Source organism: Oncorhynchus masou, chromosome 14, assembly GCF_036934945.1.
Source record: "Oncorhynchus masou masou isolate Uvic2021 chromosome 14, UVic_Omas_1.1, whole genome shotgun sequence".
Taxonomy (NCBI): Eukaryota; Metazoa; Chordata; class Actinopteri; order Salmoniformes; family Salmonidae; genus Oncorhynchus; species Oncorhynchus masou.
In genome coordinates this window covers 12,042,056-12,061,655 of record NC_088225.1, presented here as the reverse complement: position 1 = coordinate 12,061,655, position 19,600 = coordinate 12,042,056, and the positions used below count along the sequence as shown (strand labels likewise).

The following is a 19,600-nucleotide window of genomic DNA, read 5'->3' as shown; positions in this document are numbered from 1 at the left end:
TTTCTGTGTGTGTCAGTGTGTGTGTCAGTGTGTAAAATCATGGCGTGTCTGTCAGCAAGGCAGGGTATTGAAATCTCTTTGGCTTAGGAATCCGTGCTTCACTCAACATCAAAGCCTAACCTCTACAACCCAGGGGACGCACATGGGTTGATCCATTACCTTGTTTCCACATGAATGAGATCAGACTAAACCACTGAAAAGGCACAGCAGAAAGGGGTGAATAAGTATGCTGTGTGTGTTTGCCACTTATATATGATATATCATAACTGTGAATAAGCAGTATATTCCACAACAGTATATTCTACACGTCTAAGTCAGTGTAAATGTCCACTGTCCCCTCCTCTCCACTAAGCTATGATTGACCCCTAGCCCTCCTCCATGTGACCCTCTACACACTACCTTCATCCCACCTCATCCCCTTTTGCCACTTTATTTCTCATGTCCCTCTCTCCTGTGATCTCTCTCCTGTGATCTCTCTCCTGTGATCTCTCTCCTGTGATCTCTCTCCCGTGATCTCTCTCCTGTGATCTCTCTCCTGTGATCTCTCTCCTGTGATCTCTCTCCCGTGATCTCTCTCCTGTGATCTCTCTCCTGTGATCTCTCTCCTGTGATCTCTCTCTATCTCCTCTCCCGCTCCCTGTCCCATTTATTCCAGTGAAATTACTGCCGGGACACAGTTATAATTGAATTTCCAGCCCCCCTCCTCCACACGGTCCCCTGCAGCTCCCCTCCTCTCTTTCTAAGAGCAGTGTTAATGTACTGGCCCATGCAGTCATTCAGAGAGCCAGAGGTCTGCAGAATTTTCATTAGCAAAGAAAAAAGAAGAGGAGCAGAAAAAAAGAGAAAAAAGACCCAGATAAAGACTGGCTTCATTTACAGCAACAATAATTAAGGTCAGTCCGAATGATCACCTCCCTGAGCGCTGGGGTATTGATTAGCACACATTAAAATGCCTGAGGAGGGAGTGTGTCCCTGTCTGTCCCAAGCAGCCACTGCAGTCTACTGTACTGGACCGTAAGACAGAGGGTAAATAATAGGGGGAGAGAGGGAACAACAGACAGAGACAGAGAGAGTAGGCTGGGTGAGGAACGAAGAGGGTAAAAGAGAGAGGAATCGACAGAAAAGAGGGAGGGAGAGAAATTAGTCAGAGAGAGCAATGGAATCATGAGAGAAGGTGAGTATGGAGGGAGGGAGGGGGGTTCTATGGTAACAATGAGGGGAGCAGGTGAGTATGGAGGGAGGGGGGTCTATGGTAACAATGAGCGGAGCGGTTGAGTATGTATGGTGAGGGGGAGGGAGGGGGTCTATGGTAACAATGAGGGGAGCGGTTGAGTATGGAGGGAGGGGGAGGGAGGGGGTCTATGGTAACAATGAGGGGAGCGGTTGAGTATGGAGGGAGGGGGAGGGGGTCTATGGTAACAATGAGGGGAGCGGTTGAGTATGGAGGGAGGGGGAGGGAGGGGGGTCTATGGTAACAATGAGGGGAGCGGTTGAGTATGGAGGGAGGGGGAGGGAGGGGGGTCTATGGTAACAATGAGGGGAGCGGTTGAGTATGGAGGGAGGGGGAGGGAGGGGGGTCTATGGTAACAATGAGGGGAGCGGTTGAGTATGGAGGGATGGGGAGGGAGGGGGTCTATCGTAACAATGAGGGCAGTGGGTGGCTGGTGGTCTGTGACCTGGTACAGACTGCAGAGTGAGTGAAGAGCAGTGGGCCAGGGAGTCAGGGCAGCGCCAGCCACAGCTGCTAACCCACAGCCGACTGGTGCTGTCAGAGACAGACAGGATGCACATGTATGTCCTCCTCTCAGCAGCACCCAGAAGCCCTGACAGTAGTGATGAGGCGGAATAACCGATTCAGTTACATATCGCTATATTATTTCTTGACAATATTATATTGATACTTTGACTCCAAGTATCAATTTGTAAAAATAGGAAATATATATATATTTTTCTAGGTAGCGTTAGCTAGCGCTAGTCGGCTGTACCTGCACCAAAACTCTGGTATTTTTCATCCTGTAGCTTGTTCTCCATCTTCCTTTTAAACAGTGAGCCATCAAGTCTTCAGCACTTTTATTTCCATGACTGATCACAACTCATTTTCTCATGATCTCTCTCTCTCTGCAGCAGACATATAGTGAGCAATATGTTTGGAATATAAAATCGCAATAAAATCACAGTATGGGATCACAATACATATAGAATCATGAGAATCGCAATACATATCATTTCGGCACCTAACATCGTATCGTGAGGTCCCTGGCTATTACCAGCCCTACCTGACAGAGCCGGAGATAGTTCCTCTCTCTGCCTGGCTGCCTGCCCCACAGCTGTCCAATGAGAGAGCTCACACACTCACCAAGCAGCCATTTGACTTGGAGGGAGAGAGTCAATAACTCAGGTATTTCAATTACACACGCAGGGACACACCAATGCCTACAAAGAAATGGAGCTTCTCCCAGCCCTGCCTCTGAATACGTGCATACAGGCACAACCTGTATGCAAGAGGCAAAAATACACAGGGATACATTCATGCACTATATGCACAGCGTAAGGAGTACAGTATGTTATGTACACTGACCGCACACAAACAGATCTGGGACAAAGTTACCTACAGTACAGCATATACAGTATAGCATATACATATAGTCCACGCCACCCCAACCCACACAAGTATTTAATGTACATTGTATTCCATATGTGGGTGTGCTCTGCATTACTGCAAGCCTGTAAGAGTACCTGGTCTCCATGCCTCAGCAACAATATAGATTTTTTGCCGTTTTGAAGAATGTTCAAGTGTATTTGATTTTTTTTCATAACCACCAGTGCTGCTTTTCTACTTGTGTGAGTGTGCGGTCTGCTCCAAGGTTTTGACAATGCATATTTCTATCCTGCCTATAAGGGGTTCTTTGAACATGAGCGAGGGGGGGGGGTTGCTATTGACTGCTGCTCTGCACTGCCTGATGGGTAGAGATGCAAGAGCGAGGCAGGAGAGCAAGATGGAGAGAAAGAGAGGAGAGCAAGAGGGTGAGAGAAAAAGCAAGCAGGAGAGAGAGAGCGAGAGAGAAAGAGAGAGGGGGGGAGAGAGAACAGCTGGGTCTTGCCTAGAAGACTCGCTTGTTTAAAATCTACAGTGCAAGATACATACACAACACAATGCATGAAGTACATAATAGCTAACAGAATTGTCCAATCAAACACGCTGATATGAACACAAATAATGCATGCACTCAGAATACATAATCAAAATGAATTTAAAAATGAACATGAACATGTTCACTCACTTGTGTCTCATTCTGTCCCTCTCTCTCTGTCTCTCTCCAGCTCTCTCACTCACACAAGTATTATCTCCACCTCAATTAGACCTGCCTCTTTTCCCCTCTCTTCCCCCCCTTCCTCCCTGCTCTCATGCTTCATCATCATATTTCTTATCATAAAAACCTCCTTATCTTTAATCAAACACATGCAGACTTAATTAGTTCTCACATTTGTCAGACCATCACCTAATTAGCGATGACCTTATTCCAACTACTTTTTGAACCCTAATTTAAAAATCCCAGGTCTTGATTCAAATATTTGGCTAATTTTGCCCCTAACATGATTGTGATTATAATGTAACCACCCGTCACAGCAGGTTCCAGGGAAAAGAGAAGAGGAACCAACGGAAGACCAAAGAAAAAAACGGAGAGCTCTTTGTTTTGCCTTTCGACATGAGACGTCAGCAGACTGAAACCCGAACCACTTAACTCACACAGATCGTTTCTCTATGGCGCATTTCTTGTCTAACTTTAGACCGCAACCCACTGAGGGCTGCAGCAGTCTGACGTCTTTCCACCCATTACCAGCTCTGTCTTAATCAATAGTCTGCAGAAATACTGACCAGCCCACAACATCTCCTGTGGTCATGACATGCACTCAAACCCTGTCTTACAGTAGGTTAGTCCTGTGGTCATGACATGCACTCAAACCCCCGTCTTACAGTAGGTTAGTCCTGTGGTCATGACATGCACTCAAACCCTGTCTTACAGTAGGTTAGTCCTGTGGTCATGACATGCACTCAAACCCTGTCTTACAGTAGGTTAGCCCTGTGGTCATGACATGCACTCAAACCCTGTCTTACAGTAGATTAGTCCTGTGGTCATGACATGCACTCAAACCCTGTCTTACAGTAGGTTAGTCCTGTGGTCATGACATGCACTCAAACCCTGTCTTACAGTAGGTTAGTCCTGTGGTCATGACATGCACTTAAACCCCCGTCTTACAGTAGGTTAGTCCTGTGGTCATGACATGCACTCAAACCCCCGTCTTACAGTAGGTTAGTCCTGTGGTCATGACGTGCACTCAAACCCTGTCTTACAGTAGGTTAGTCCTGTGGTCATGACATGCACTCAATAACCCCGTCTTACAGTAGGTTAGTCCAGTGGTCATGACATGCACTCAAACCCCCGTCTTACAGTAGGTTAGTCCTGTGGTCATGAAATGCACTCAAACCCCCGTCTTACAGTAGGTTAGTCCTGTGGTCATGACATGCACTCAAACCCTGTCTTACAGTAGGTTAGTCCTGTGGTCATGACATGCACTCAAACCCTGTCTTACAGTAGGTTAGTCCTGTGGTCATGACATGCACTCAAACCCCCGTCTTACAGTAGGTTAGCCCTGTGGTCATGACATGCACTCAAACCCCCGTCTTACAGTAGGTTAGTCCTGTGGTCATGACATGCACTCAAACCCCCGTCTTACAGTAGGTTAGTCCTGTGGTCATGACATGCACTCAAACCCCGTCTTACAGTAGGTTAGTCCTGTGGTCATGACATGCACTCAAACCCCCGTCTTACAGTAGGTTAGTCCTGTGGTCATGACATGCACTCAAACCCCCGTCTTACAGTAGGTTAGTCCTGTGGTCATGACATGCACTCAAACCCCGTCTTACAGTAGGTTAGTCCTGTGGTCATGACATGCACTCAAACCCTGTCTTACAGTAGGTTAGTCCTGTGGTCATGACATTCACTCAACCCCTGTCTTACAGTAGGTTAGTCCTGTGGTCATGACATGCACTCAAACCCTGTCTTACAGTAGGTTAGTCCTGTGGTCATGACATGCACTCAAACCCTGTCTTACAGTAGGTTAGTCCTGTGGTCATGACATGCACTCAAACCCTGTCTTACAGTAGGTTAGTCCTGTGGTCATGACATGCACTCAAACCCTGTCTTACAGTAGGTTAGTCCTGTGGTCATGACATGCACTCAAACCCTGTCTTACAGTAGGTTAGTCCTGTGGTCATGACATGCACTCAAACCCCGTCTTACAGTAGGTTAGTCCTGTGGTCATGACAAATGTCTTACAGTAGGTTAGTCCTGTGGTCATGAAACTCAAACCCTGTCTTACAGTAGGTTAGTCCTGTGGTCATGACATGCACTCAAACCCCCGTCTTACAGTAGGTTAGTCCTGTGGTCATGACATGCACTCAAACCCTGTCTTACAGTAGGTTAGTCCTGTGGTCATGACATGCACTCAAACCCTGTCTTACAGTAGGTTAGTCCTGTGGTCATGACATGCACTCAAACCCTGTCTTACAGTAGGTTAGTCCTGTGGTCATGACATGCACTCAAACCCTGTCTTACAGTAGGTTAGTCCTGTGGTCATGACATGCACTCAAACCCCCGTCTTACAGTAGGTTAGTCCTGTGGTCATGAAATGCACTCAAACCCCTGTCTTACAGTAGGTTAGTCCTGTGGTCATGACATGCACTCAAACCCCCGTCTTACAGTAGGTTAGTCCTGTGGTCATGACATGCACTCAAACCCCGTCTTACAGTAGGTTAGTCCTGTGGTCATGACATGCACTCAAACCCCGTCTTACAGTAGGTTAGTCCTGTGGTCATGACATGCACTCAAACCCCGTCTTACAGTAGGTTAGTCCTGTGGTCATGACATGCACTCAAACCCCGTCTTACAGTAGGTTAGTCCTGTGGTCATGACATGCACTCAAACCCTGTCTTACAGTAGGTTAGTCCTGTGGTCATGACATGCACTCAAACCCTGTCTTACAGTAGGTTAGTCCTGTGGTCATGACATGCACTCAAACCCCCGTCTTACAGTAGGTTAGTCATGACATTCAAAGTCCTGTGGTCATGACATTCACTCAAACCCTGTCTTACAGTAGGTTAGTCCTGTGGTCATGACATGCACTCAAACCCCCGTCTTACAGTAGGTTAGTCCTGTGGTCATGACATGCACTCAAACCCTGTCTTACAGTAGGTTAGTCCTGTGGTCATGACATGCACTCAAACCCCCCGTCCTACAGTAGGTTAGTCCTGTGGTCATGACATGCACTCAAACCCTGTCTTACAGTAGGTTAGTCCTGTGGTCATGACATGTACAGTAGGTTAGTCCTGTGGTCATGACATGCACTCAAACCCTGTCATACAGTAGGTTAGTCCTGTGGTCATGACATGCACTCAAACCCCGTCTTACAGTAGGTTAGTCTGTGGTCATGACATGCACTCAAACCCATGACATGTCTTACAGTAGGTTAGTCCTGTGGTCATGACATGCACTCAAACCCCCGTCTTACAGTAGGTTAGTCATGTGGTCATGAAATGCACTCAAACCCCTGTCTTACAGTAGGTTAGTCCTGTGGTCATGACATGCACTCAAACCCCCGTCTTACAGTAGGTTAGTCCTGTGGTCATGAAATGCACTCAAACCCCCGTCTTACAGTAGGTTGGTCCTGTGGTCATGACATGCACTCAATAACCCCGTCTTACAGTAGGTTAGTCCTGTGGTCATGAAATGCACTCAAACCCCCGTCTTACAGTAGGTTAGTCCTGTGGTCATGAAATGCACTCAAACCCCCGTCTTACAGTAGGTTAGTCCTGTGGTCATGACATGCACTCAAACCCCCGTCTTACAGTAGGTTAGTCCTGTGGTCATGACATGCACTCAAACCCCCGTCTTACAGTAGGTTAGTCCTGTGGTCATGACATGCACTCAAACCCCGTCTTACAGTAGGTTAGTCCTGTGGTCATGACATGCACTCAAACCCCCGTCTTACAGTAGGTTAGTCCTGTGGTCATGACATGCACTCAAACCCCCATCTTACAGTAGGTTAGCCCTGTGGTCATGACATGCACTCAAACCCTGTCTTACAGTAGGTTAGTCCTGTGGTCATGACATTCACTCAAACCCCCGTCTTACAGTAGGTTAGCCCTGTGGTCATGACATGCACTCAAACCCCCGTCTTACAGTAGGTTAGCCCTGTGGTCATGACATTCACTCAAACCCCCGTCTTACAGTAGGTTAGCCCTGTGGTCATGACATTCACTCAAAACCCCTGTCTTACAGTAGGTTAGTCCTGTGGTCATGACATGCACTCAAAGTCCCGTGTTACAGTAGGTTAGCCCTGTGGTCATGACATTCACTCAAACCCCCGTCTTACAGTAGGTTAGCCCTGTGGTCATGACATTCACTCAAAACCCCGTCTTACAGTAGGTTAGCCCTGTGGTCATGACATTCACTCAAAACCCCTGTCTTACAGTAGGTTAGTCCTGTGGTCATGACATGCACTCAAACCCCCGTCTTACAGTAGGTTAGTCCTGTGGTCATGACATGCACTCAAACCCCCGTCTTACAGTAGGTTAGCCCTGTGTTCATGACATGCACTCAAACCCCCGTCTTACAGTAGGTTAGTCCTGTGGTCATGATATGCACTCAAACCCCCGTCTTACAGTAGGTTAGTCCTGTGGTCATGACATGCACTCAAACCCCCGTCTTACAGTAGGTTAGTCCTGTGGTCATGACATGCACTCAAACCCTGTCTTACAGTAGGTTAGTCCTGTGGTCATGACATGCACTCAAACCCCGTCTTACAGTAGGTTAGTCCTGTGGTCATGACATGCACTCAAACCCTGTCTTACAGTAGGTTAGTCCTGTGGTCATGACATGCACTCAAACCCCCGTCTTACAGTAGGTTAGTCCTGTGGTCATGACATGCACTCAAACCCCCGTCTTACAGTAGGTTAGTCCTGTGATCATGACATGCACTCAAACCCTGTCTTACAGTAGGTTAGTCCTGTGGTCATGACATGCACTCAAACCCCCGTCTTACAGTAGGTTAGTCCTGTGGTCATGACATGCACTCAAACCCTGTCTTACAGTAGGTTAGCCCTGTGGTCATGACATGCACTCAAACCCCCGTCTTACAGTAGGTTAGTCCTGTGGTCATGACGTGCACTCAAACCCCCGTCTTACAGTAGGTTAGTCCTGTGGTCATGACATGCACTCAAACCCCCGTCTTACAGTAGGTTGTTCCTGTGGTCATGACGTGCACTCAAACCCCCGTCTTACAGTAGGTTAGTCCTGTGGTCATGACATTCACTCAAAACCCCGTCTTACAGTAGGTTAGCCCTGTGGTCATGACATTCACTCAAAACCCCTGTCTTACAGTAGGTTAGTCCTGTGGTCATGACATGCACTCAAAATCCCGTCTTACAGTAGGTTAGTCCTGTGGTCATGACATGCACTCAAACCCCCGTCTTACAGTAGGTTAGTCCTGTGGTCATGACATGCACTCAAACCCTGTCTTACAGTAGGTTAGTCCTGTGGTCATGACATGCACTCAAACCCCCGTCTTACAGTAGGTTAGTCCTGTGGTCATGACATGCACTCAAACCCTGTCTTACAGTAGGTTAGCCCTGTGGTCATGACGTGCACTCAAACCCCCGTCTTACAGTAGCTTAGCCCTGTGGTCATGACATGCACTCAAACCCCCGTCTTACAGTAGGTTAGTCCTGTGGTCATGACATGCACTCAAACCCTGTCTTACAGTAGGTTAGTCCTGTGGTCATGACATGCACTCAAACCCTGTCTTACAGTAGATTAGTCCTGTGGTCATGACATGCACTCAAAGTCCCGTCTTACAGTAGGTTAGCCCTGTGGTCATGACATGCACTCAAACCCCCGTCTTACAGTAGGTTAGTCCTGTGGTCATGACATGCACTCAAACACTGTCTTACAGTAGGTTAGTCCTGTGGTCATTACATGCACTCAATAACCCCGTCTTACAGTAGGTTAGTCCTGTGGTCATGACATGCACTCAAACCCCCGTCTTACAGTAGGTTAGTCCTGTGGTCATGACATGCACTCAAACCCTGTCTTACAGTAGGTTAGTCCTGTGGTCATGACATGCACTCAATAACCCCGTCTTACAGTAGGTTAGTCCTGTGGTCATGACATGCACTCAAACCCCCGTCTTACAGTAGGTTAGTCCTGTGGTCATGACATGCACTCAATAACCCCGTCTTACAGTAGGTTAGTCCTGTGGTCATGACATGCACTCAAACCCTGTCTTACAGTAGGTTAGTCCTGTGGTCATGACATGCACTCAAACCCTGTCTTACAGTAGGTTAGTCCTGTGGTCATGACATGCACTCAAACCCCGTCTTACAGTAGGTTAGTCCTGTGGTCATGACATGCACTCAAACCCTGTCTTACAGTAGGTTAGTCCTGTGGTCATGACATGCACTCAAACCCCCGTCTTACAGTAGGTTAGTCCTGTGGTCATGACATGCACTCAAACCCTGTCTTACAGTAGGTTAGTCCTGTGGTCATGACATGCACTCAAACCCCCGTCTTACAGTAGGTTAGTCCTGTGGTCATGACATGCACTCAAACCCCCGTCTTACAGTAGGTTGGTCCTGTGGTCATGACATGCACTCAAACCCCCATCTTACAGTAGGTTAGTCCTTTGCAGGCGGCCAATGTCATTCCTTTGCTGCACGTCCTCTCTCTCTCTCTATTTCTCTCTTTCTCTCTTTCCCTACCTCTCTCTCTACCCTCATCCTAAATTACACCTGTCCTCTTTCCCCGCCACACCAGGCCCTGAGCCATGGTCATGCTGTGGCCGCGTCTCGCCACTTCACACTCAGACGTCGCTGCGCTAACAGACACTGACTCCCCGTGCCAGCACCCACAGAGCTGGAGGTAACACCAGGTTTGCCTCAATGCTTTCACTCTCACACACACAGGCGGCAAGGCAGGACAGGGGCAGTGGTCAGCTTCCGCCCCTAACCCTTTACCCAGAACACATCCCCACCTCATGGACAGCTCAGACAGGTCAACTAGGTCTCTGTGTGAGCGAGTGTCTGAGTTTCTATGTGTTCTTTTTCAGGCAACATGTAAGTACGCTCTCCGTCACTGTCAGTGTGAAAAGACCACCCGCTCTCTCCTTTTTCCCCCTCCCTCGCAGCTCCTCCTTCCCCGTCTCCCACCAATTAGCCCGATTAGAATTCAAATCTGCTTTATTGGCATGACAGGAGTATTTTCAAAGCGGAACATGTTACAAGACAGGGTAAGACAATACTACCCCGTCCCTCCTCCATCCCTAGCTGCCTCTCACTCTGCTTTGTCACTGAGCCTCCCTAGACCCCTCCTCCTTCCCTAGCTGCCTCTCACTCTGCTTTGTCACTGAGCCTCCCTAGACCCCTCCTCCTTCCCTAGCTGCCTCTCACTCTGCTTTGTCACTGAGCCTCCCAAGACCCCTCCTCCTTCCCTAGCTGCCTCTCACTCTGCTTTGTCACTGAGCCTCCCAAGACCCCTCCTCCTTCCCTAGCTGCCTCTCACTCTGCTTTGTCACTGAGCCTCCCTAGACCCCTCCTCCTTCCCTAGCTGCCTCTCACTCTGCTTTGTCACTGAGCCTCCCAAGACCCCTCCTCCTTCCCTAGCTGCCTCTCACTGCTTTGTCACTGAGCCTCCCTAGACCCCTCCTCCTTCCCTAGCTGCCTCTCACTGCTTTGTCACTGAGCCTCCCTAGACCCCTCCTCCTTCCCTAGCTGCCTCTCACTCTGCTTTGTCACTGAGCCTCCCAAGACCCCTCCTCCTTCCCTAGCTGCCTCTCACTGATTTGTCACTGAGCCTCCCTAGACCCCTCCTCCTTCCCTAGCTGCCTCTCACTCTGCTTTGTCACTGAGCCTCCCTAGACCCCTCCTCCTTCCCTAGCTGCCTCTCACTCTGCTTTGTCACTGAGCCTCCCAAGACCCCTCCTCCTTCCCTAGCTGCCTCTCACTGCTTTGTCACTGAGCCTCCCTAGACCCCTCCTCCTTCCCTAGCTGCCTCTCACTGCTTTGTCACTGAGCCTCCCTAGACCCCTCCTCCTTCCCTAGCTGCCTCTCACTGCTTTGTCACTGAGCCTCCCTAGACCCCTCCTCCTTTTTAAATCACTGATACCACAACGGTCCCCTTGCCATATCCAGGTGGTCGCTTGTCCTGTGTGTGTGTGTGTGTGTGTGTGTGTGTGTGTGTGTGTGTGTGTGTGTGTGTGCCCTCGTTCTGCCAGGCGTGACACTGGCACACTAACGTGCCCTTGGGCCGTGGCTGGCTGACAAAACTCCTACAAGGCATGTGTCTGCTGTGGCTTTTTAGGTTCTGGTGGGAGAGCATCCAACCTGCCACTGGACTCATGAATTGTTAAGAGTATCAGTCCCTTGTTAACTCTCTGACTTGGTCTGACTCCGTCTGTGAAGTGGGACAACAGGACATGCATCTCTTTCCACCTCTCATACTTCCCCTCTTCTGTCTCCCTTTGTCGGGAGACAGACATTTTTTTATTTAACTAGGTAAGTCAGTTAAGAATTCTTATTAACAATGACGGCCAAATCCAGATGACGCTGGGCCTATTGTGCGCCCCCCTATGGGACTCCCAATCACGGCCGGATGTGTTGCAGCCTGGATTCAAACCAGGGACTGCAGTGACAGCTCTTGCACTGAGATGCAATGTCTTAGACTGCTGCGCCACTCAGCAGCCCGTGGAACCCACCAACAGTAAAAAACAATATAGAGAAGTATTATTGGAGAGAGAGAGGAGGCAGAGAGGAAGAGGTTGTCGTTACTGCACTAGCTGTGTGTTAACACTGGAGCAGTACATATAACCATGTCATGGAAATAAAGACTCTTTTCAACCTGAATGTGAGAGGGAGGGAGGGAGGGAGGGAGGGAGGGAGGGAGGGAGGGAGGGGGAGAGGGAGGGAGGGAGGGAGGGAGGGAGGGAGGGAGGGAGGGAGGGAGGGAGGGAGGGAGGGAGGGAGGGAGGGAGGAGGGAGGGAGGGAGGGAGGGAGGGTGGGATTAAACGAGACTGCTTTATAGTGATGTGCTGCTGATCCAGTGTTCAACTGCTTTGGCAACACAGCAGTCATGCCAATAAGCCAATAAAGTTCACCTTTGAACTGAATTTGAAAAGAAGAACAGAGGGAGAGCGGGAGAGTTGTGAGAGGAAGAGATCGCACGAGAAAGGGTAGAGAGTGAAAAAGAGGGTTACTTTGTTTTAGCTGGCATACATATGGATGAAATCTAAAATGATATTTGAATGAAGTGGGACAATGTAGAATAAAACGAAATGATGTAAAACATTGAAGAGATCCTTCCAGAACTGTATAACTATAATAAAACGTTGAGTGACCAGGACTTGAGCCCAGTAGATATACTTGTTATATTATCATCATATCAGGGTGCTTTCAACACCAGACTGGCAGGTTAATTTCCTGCAATGGGCCACATACAGCATACTGAATATGTGTTCACTTCAAATCGCTTTCCATGGTAACAGAATTACACTCCGATTTCGAACAAATGTATGCCAAACAAAAAACATTGATTTCAAAGTTTAATAAACTATACAACAATGACTTCTTTGAACAATTTACACAGTAAATAAATAAAAACATTTACTGGGCAAACTGTGCAGATGCAAAGTTTGGAATCTCCCTCAGTTTTATTCTGTTACCAAACTTTGTATTTGCACAGTTATTCCTGTAAATGTGTCTGTTACATGTTCAGTGGAAATTGTTAAAAGTGTTCCTTGTCCATAGAGTTCTGTGGTTTGTTCAACTTTAATGTCGATGGTTTTTGTTTGATATAAAGTTGAAGTCAGAAGTTTACATACACTTAGGTTGGAGTCATTAAAACTTGTTTTTCAACCACTCCACACATTTCTTGTTAACTATAGTTTTGGCAAGTAGGTTAGGACATATACTTTGTGCATGAGACAAGTCATTTTTCTAATAATTGTTTACAGACAGATTATTTCACTTGATTATTTCACTGTATCACAATTCCAGTGGGTCAGAAGTTAACATACATTAAGTTGACTGGGCCTTCAAACAGCATGGAAAATTCCAGACAATTATGTCATGGCTTTAGAAGCTTCTGATATGCTAATTGACATAATTTGAGTCAATTGGAGGTCTACCTGTGGATTTATTTCAAGGCCTACCTTCAAACTCAGTGCCTCTTTGCTTGACATCATGGGAAAATCAAAAGAAATCAGCCAAGACCTCCACGACTCTGGTTCATCTTTGGGAGGAATTTCCAAACGCCTGAAGGTACCACGTTCATCTGTACAAACAATAGTACGCAAGTATAAACACCATGGGGACGCGCAGCCGTCATACCGCTCAGGAAGGAGACGCGTTCTGTCTCCTAGAGATGAACATACTTTGGTGCGAAAAGTGAAAATCAATCCCAGAACAACAGCAATGGACCTTGTGAAGATGCTGGAGGAAACAGGTACAAAAGTATCTATATCCACAGTAAAACGAGTCCTATATCAACATGACCCGAAAGGCCGCACAGCAAGGAAGAAGCCACTGCTCCAAAACCGCCATAAACTGCACATGGGGACAAAGATTGTACCTTTTGGAGAAATGTCCTCTGATCTGATGAAACAAAAATAGAACTGTTTGGCCATAATGATCATCGTTATGTTTGGAAGAAAAAGGGGGAGGCTTGCAAGCCGAAGAACACCATCCCAACCGTGAAGAACGGGGGTGGCAGCATCATGTTGTGGGGGTGCTTTGCTGCAGGAGGGACTGGTGCCCTTCACAAAATAGATGGCCTCATGAGGAAGGAAAATTATGTGGATATATTGAAGCAACATCTCAATACATCAGTCAGGAAGTCAAAGCTTGGTCGCAAATTGGTCTTCCAAATGGACAATGACCCCAAGAATACTTCCAAAGTTGTGGCAAAATGGCATAAAGACAACAAAGTCAAGATGCTGGAGTGGCCATTCCAAAGCCCTGACCTCAATCCTATAGAAAATGTTTGGGCAGAACTGAAAAAGCATGTGCGAGCAAGGAGGCCTACAAACCTGACTCAGTTACACCAGCTGTCAGGAGGAATGGGCCAAAAATCACCCAACTTATTGTGGGAAGCTTGTGGAAGGCTATCCGACACGTTTGACCCAAGTTAAACAATTTAAAGGCAATGCTACCAAATACTAATTGAGTGTATGTAAACTTCTGACCCACTGGGAGTGTGATGAAAGAAATTAAATCTGAAATAAATCATTCTCTCTAATATTATTCTGACATTTCACATTCTTAAAATAAAGTGGTGATCTTAACCGGATTAAATGTCAGGAATTGTGAAAAACTGAGTTTAAATGTATTTGGCTTAGGTGTATGTAAACGTCCAACTTCAACTGTACATCAGCGTAATTCTGTTACTATGGAATTTTCCCAAAGCGACTTAAAGTTAGCACATATTCAGCCTGCTGTATGTGGCCCGTTACCATGGAATGTCTCTTTTTTGAATTAAAGCATCTGCTAAACGACTATATTTCTATCATCACTATTAGCAAAATGTGATATTGTTCAAACCCTATTACAACCCACCCTGCATGCATCCATCCACTGGCTCCTAACAGAGGCAGGCGGACATAGAGCTGCACAGACGTTGGAGTGAGGCTGAACTTCCTCTCCCACACTGTGACTGCACACTGTCTCACCAGCTGTGTTCACAGTACAGACAGCCACCTTACAGACACAGTACACACACACCCTACAGACACGCACCCTACACACACGCACATACACACACCCTACACACACCCTACACACACACAAACACCCTACACACACACACACACACCCTATGGACATGCACACACACCCTACACTCACGCACATACACACATACACCCTACAGACACACACACACACCCTACAGACACGCACATACACACACCCTACAGACATGCACATACACTCACACCCTACACACATGCACATACACACACCCTACAGACATGCACACACACACACACCCTACACTCACGCACATACACACATACACACCCTACAGACACACACACACACCCACACACACACACACACACACACACACACACACACACACACACACACACACACACACACACACACACACACACACACACACACACACACACACACACACACACACACACACACACACACTAAACAGACACACTCATACACCTACACACGCACACACACACCCTATAGACACGCACATACACACACCCTACAGACACACACATACACACACCCTACAGACATGCACATACACACACACACACCCTACAGACACACACATACACACACCCTACACACACGCACATACACACACACCCTACAGACACACACATGCACATAGACACACACCCTACAGACACGCACACACACACACCCTATACACACGCACACACACCCTACGGACATGCACACACACACACCCTACACACACGCACACACACTCTACACACACACAAACACCCTACACACACGCACACACACCCTATGGACATACACACACACACACACCCTACACTCACGCACATACACACATACACACACACACACACCCTACAGACACACACACCCTACAGACATGCACATACATTCACACCCTACACACATGCACATACACACACACACCCTACAGACACACACACACACCCTACACACACATACACCCTGAACACACACACACACACACACACACACACACACACACACACACACACACACACACACACACACACACACACACACACACACACACACACACTAAACAGACACACTCATACAACCTACACACGCACCCTACAGACACGCACATGCACACACACCCTACAGACACGCACATACACCCTACACACACGCACATACACACACCCTACAGACACGCACATACACACACACCCTAAAGCCATGCACATAGACCCTACACACACGCACATACACACACCCTACAGACACGCACATACACACACACCCTACACTCACGCACATACACACATACACACACACACCCTACAGACACACACACACACCCTGTGTAGGGTGTATGTGTGTGTAGGGTGTGTGTGTGTGTCTGTAGGGTGTGTGTGTGTATGTGTGTATGTGCGTGAGTGTAGGGTGTGTGTGTGTGTGTATGTCCATAGGGTGTGTGTGTCTGTAGGGTGTGTGTGTGTATGTGTGTATGTGCGTGAGTGTAGGGTGTGTGTGTGTGTGTATGTACACACACGCACACACACCCTACAGACACGCACATACACACACCCTACAGACATGCACATACACTCACACCCTACACACATGCACATACACACACCCTACAGACATGCACACACACACACACCCTACACTCACGCACATACACACATACACACACACACCCTACAGACACACACACACACCCTACACACACATACACCCTACACATACACACACCCTACACACACGCACATACACACACACCCTACAGACACACACATGCACATAGACACACACCCTACAGACACGCACACACACACACCCTATACACACGCACACACACCCTACAGACATGCACACACACACACCCTACACACACGCACATACACGCACACCACCCTACGACTATGCTATCCATTTCACGCACAGCATCTTGATGTACTACTTGAAAGAAAATGTCCTTCATGGATACAACACAGACCTGAATAATACAGAGATAAAACACTGGAGAGGAATCTCAGCGTGTTATTCTCATATTGTGAGAAACTATCCAGACACCGTCTGTAATTGAAATACAGACACTTTCGCCAGCGAAGATGCATGGAAGCCACAAACCCCAAATAAATAGCTGTGTCTGAGTCAGATACTTCCAGTAGCTCTACTTTATACATACTAATCTCAGCACATCCACAAGACAACACTGACTCCCACCAACCTGCGCTCCACTGCTACCGCTGCTACTGAACCATGCCACTGGCCATTTACATAGTGAGATATCAAATGGACTGATATTAGTTGGGCGCCGGGTCATCAGATGGGGCCAAAGCCCTTTAAGGTACGGAGGCACCTCTTATCCCTCATTATTCTACCAGCCGTCTGACTCAACACCCCCTGGCCTCACGCACACTGAGACCATCGCTACAGTGATGTTATGCTTATAGTCCCCTGTGTGTGTTCTCCACTCTCCCTCATCAACTCTTTGCTAATTTGTGTGTGTAAAGCCAAAAGTCAAATATACACAGTTACTAACACACTCACTCACTCACACACACACACACACACACACACACACACACACACACACACACACACACACACACACACACACACACACACACACACACACACACACACACACACACACACACACACGTTTAACCTGCAGTTAAATACAAAGGAATGAATCATTCACAGCACAAATATTAAATTCCCCATCAAATGACCAAATCTAATTCAGCAAAAGAGGTCAGCCGTCCATCTATGGCTTTTCATTTCAATTAGTTCAGCGTATTATCCTGAGAGTAATGTATTCCCAAAAAGTATTAAAAAAACACTTAATGTTTGTTTTATTTGTCTGGCTGATTCAGTAAATATGTCCAGGGTCACTCCTCATCAAGTCAGGGAGAGGGAGGGAGAGAAGGCAGGGAGAGGGAGGGAGAGAAGGCAGGGAGAGGGAGGGAGAGAAGGCAGGGAGAGGGAGGGAGAGAAGGCAGGGAGAGGGAGGGAGAGAAGGCAGGAAGAGGGAGGGAGAGAAGGCAGGGAGAGGGAGGGAGAGAAGGCAGGAAGAGGGAGGGAGAGAAGGCAGGGAGAGGGAGGGAGAGAAGGCAGGGAGAGGGAGGGAGAGAAGGCAGGAAGAGGGAGGGAGAGAAGGCAGGGAGAGGGAGGGAGAGAAGGCAGGAAGAGGGAGGGAGAGAAGGCAGGGAGAGGGAGGGAGAGAAGGCAGGGAGAGGGAGGGAGAGAAGGCAGGGAGAGGGAGGGAGAGAAGGCAGGGAGAGGGAGGGAGAGAAGGCAGGGAGAGGGAGGGAGAGAAGGCAGGAAGAGGGAGGGAGAGAAGACAGGGAGAGGGAGGGAGAGAAGGCAGGAAGAGGGAGGGAGAGAAGGCAGGGAGAAGGCAGGGAGAGGCAGGGAGAGGGAGGGAGAGAAGGCAGGAAGAGGGAGGGAGAGAAGGCAGGGAGAGAAGGCAGGGAGAGAAGGCAGGAAGAGGGAGGGAGAGAAGGCAGGGAGAGGGAGGGAGAGAAGGCAGGAAGAGGGAGGGAGAGAAGGCAGGGAGAGAAGGCAGGGAGAGAAGGCAGGGAGAGGGAGGGAGAGAAGGCAGGGAGAGAAGGCAGGGAGAGGGAGGGAGAGAAGTCAGGGAGAGGGAGGGAGAGAAGGCAGGGAGAGAAGGCAGGGAGAGGGAGGGAGGGAGAGAAGGCAGGGAGAGGCAGGGAGAGAAGTCAGGGAGAGGGAGGGAGGGAGGGAGAGAAGGCAGGGAGAGGGAGGGAGGGAGAGAAGGCAGGGAGAGAAGGCAGGGAGAGGGAGGGAGAGAGAGAAGGCAGGGAGAGAATTCAGGGAGAGAAGGCAGGGAGAGAAGGCAGGGAGAGGGAGGGAGGGAGAGAAGGCAGGGAGAGAATTCAGGGAGAGAAGGCAGGGAGAGAAGGCAGGGAGAGGGAGGGAGGGAGAGAAGGCAGGGAGAGGCAGGGAGAGAAGTCAGGGAGAGGGAGGGAGAGAAGGCAGGGAGAGAAGGCAGGGAGAGAAGGCAGGGAGAGGCAGGGAGAGAAGTCAGGGAGAGGGAAGGAGAGAAGGCAGGGAGAGAAGGCAGGGAGAGAAGGCAGGGAGAGAAGTCAGGGAGAGGGAGGGAGAGAAGGCAGGGAGAGAAGGCAGGGAGAGGGAGGGAGAGAAGGCAGGGAGAGAAGGCAGGGAGAGGGAGGGAGAGAAGGCAGGGAGAGGCAGGGAGAGAGGGAGAGAAGTCAGGGAGAGGGAGGGAGAGAAGGCAGGGAGAGGCAGGGAGAGAAGTCAGGGAGAGAAGGCAGGGAGAGAAGGCAGGGAGAGGGAGGGAGGGAGAGAAGGCAGGGAGAGGCAGGGAGAGAAGTCAGGGAGAGAAGGCAGGGAGAGAAGGCAGGGAGAGAAGGCAGGGAGAGGGAGGGAGGGAGAGAAGGCAGGGAGAGGCAGGGAGAGAAGTCAGGGAGAGGCAGGGAGAGAGGGAGAGAAGTCAGGGAGAGGGAGGGAGAGAAGGCAGGGAGAGAAGGCAGGGAGAGGCAGGGAGAGAGGGAGAGAAGTCAGGGAGAGGGAGGGAGAGAAGTCAGGGAGAGAAGGCAGGGAGAGGGTGGGAGAGAAGTCAGGGAGAGAAGGCAGGGAGAGGGAGGAAGGGAGAGAAGGCAGGGAGAGGGAGGGAGAGAAGGCAGGGAGAGGCAGGGAGAGAAGTCAGGGAGAGGGAGGGAGAGAAGGCAGGGAGAGAAGGCAGGGAGAGGCAGGGGAGAGGGAGAGAAGTCAGGGAGAGGGAGGGAGAGAAGTCAGGGAGAGAAGTCAGGGAGAGA

At 49.0% G+C, this 19,600-nt stretch overlaps 1 protein-coding gene across 1 annotated transcript in view; it reads right to left on the bottom strand.

Annotated features, from left to right (window-relative positions):
- LOC135554245 (glutamate receptor ionotropic, NMDA 2B-like) overlaps positions 1-19,600 on the bottom strand; it is a 132,954-nt gene that overhangs the window by 50,292 nt on the left and 63,062 nt on the right. The gene's annotated exons all lie outside the window — the stretch shown is intronic.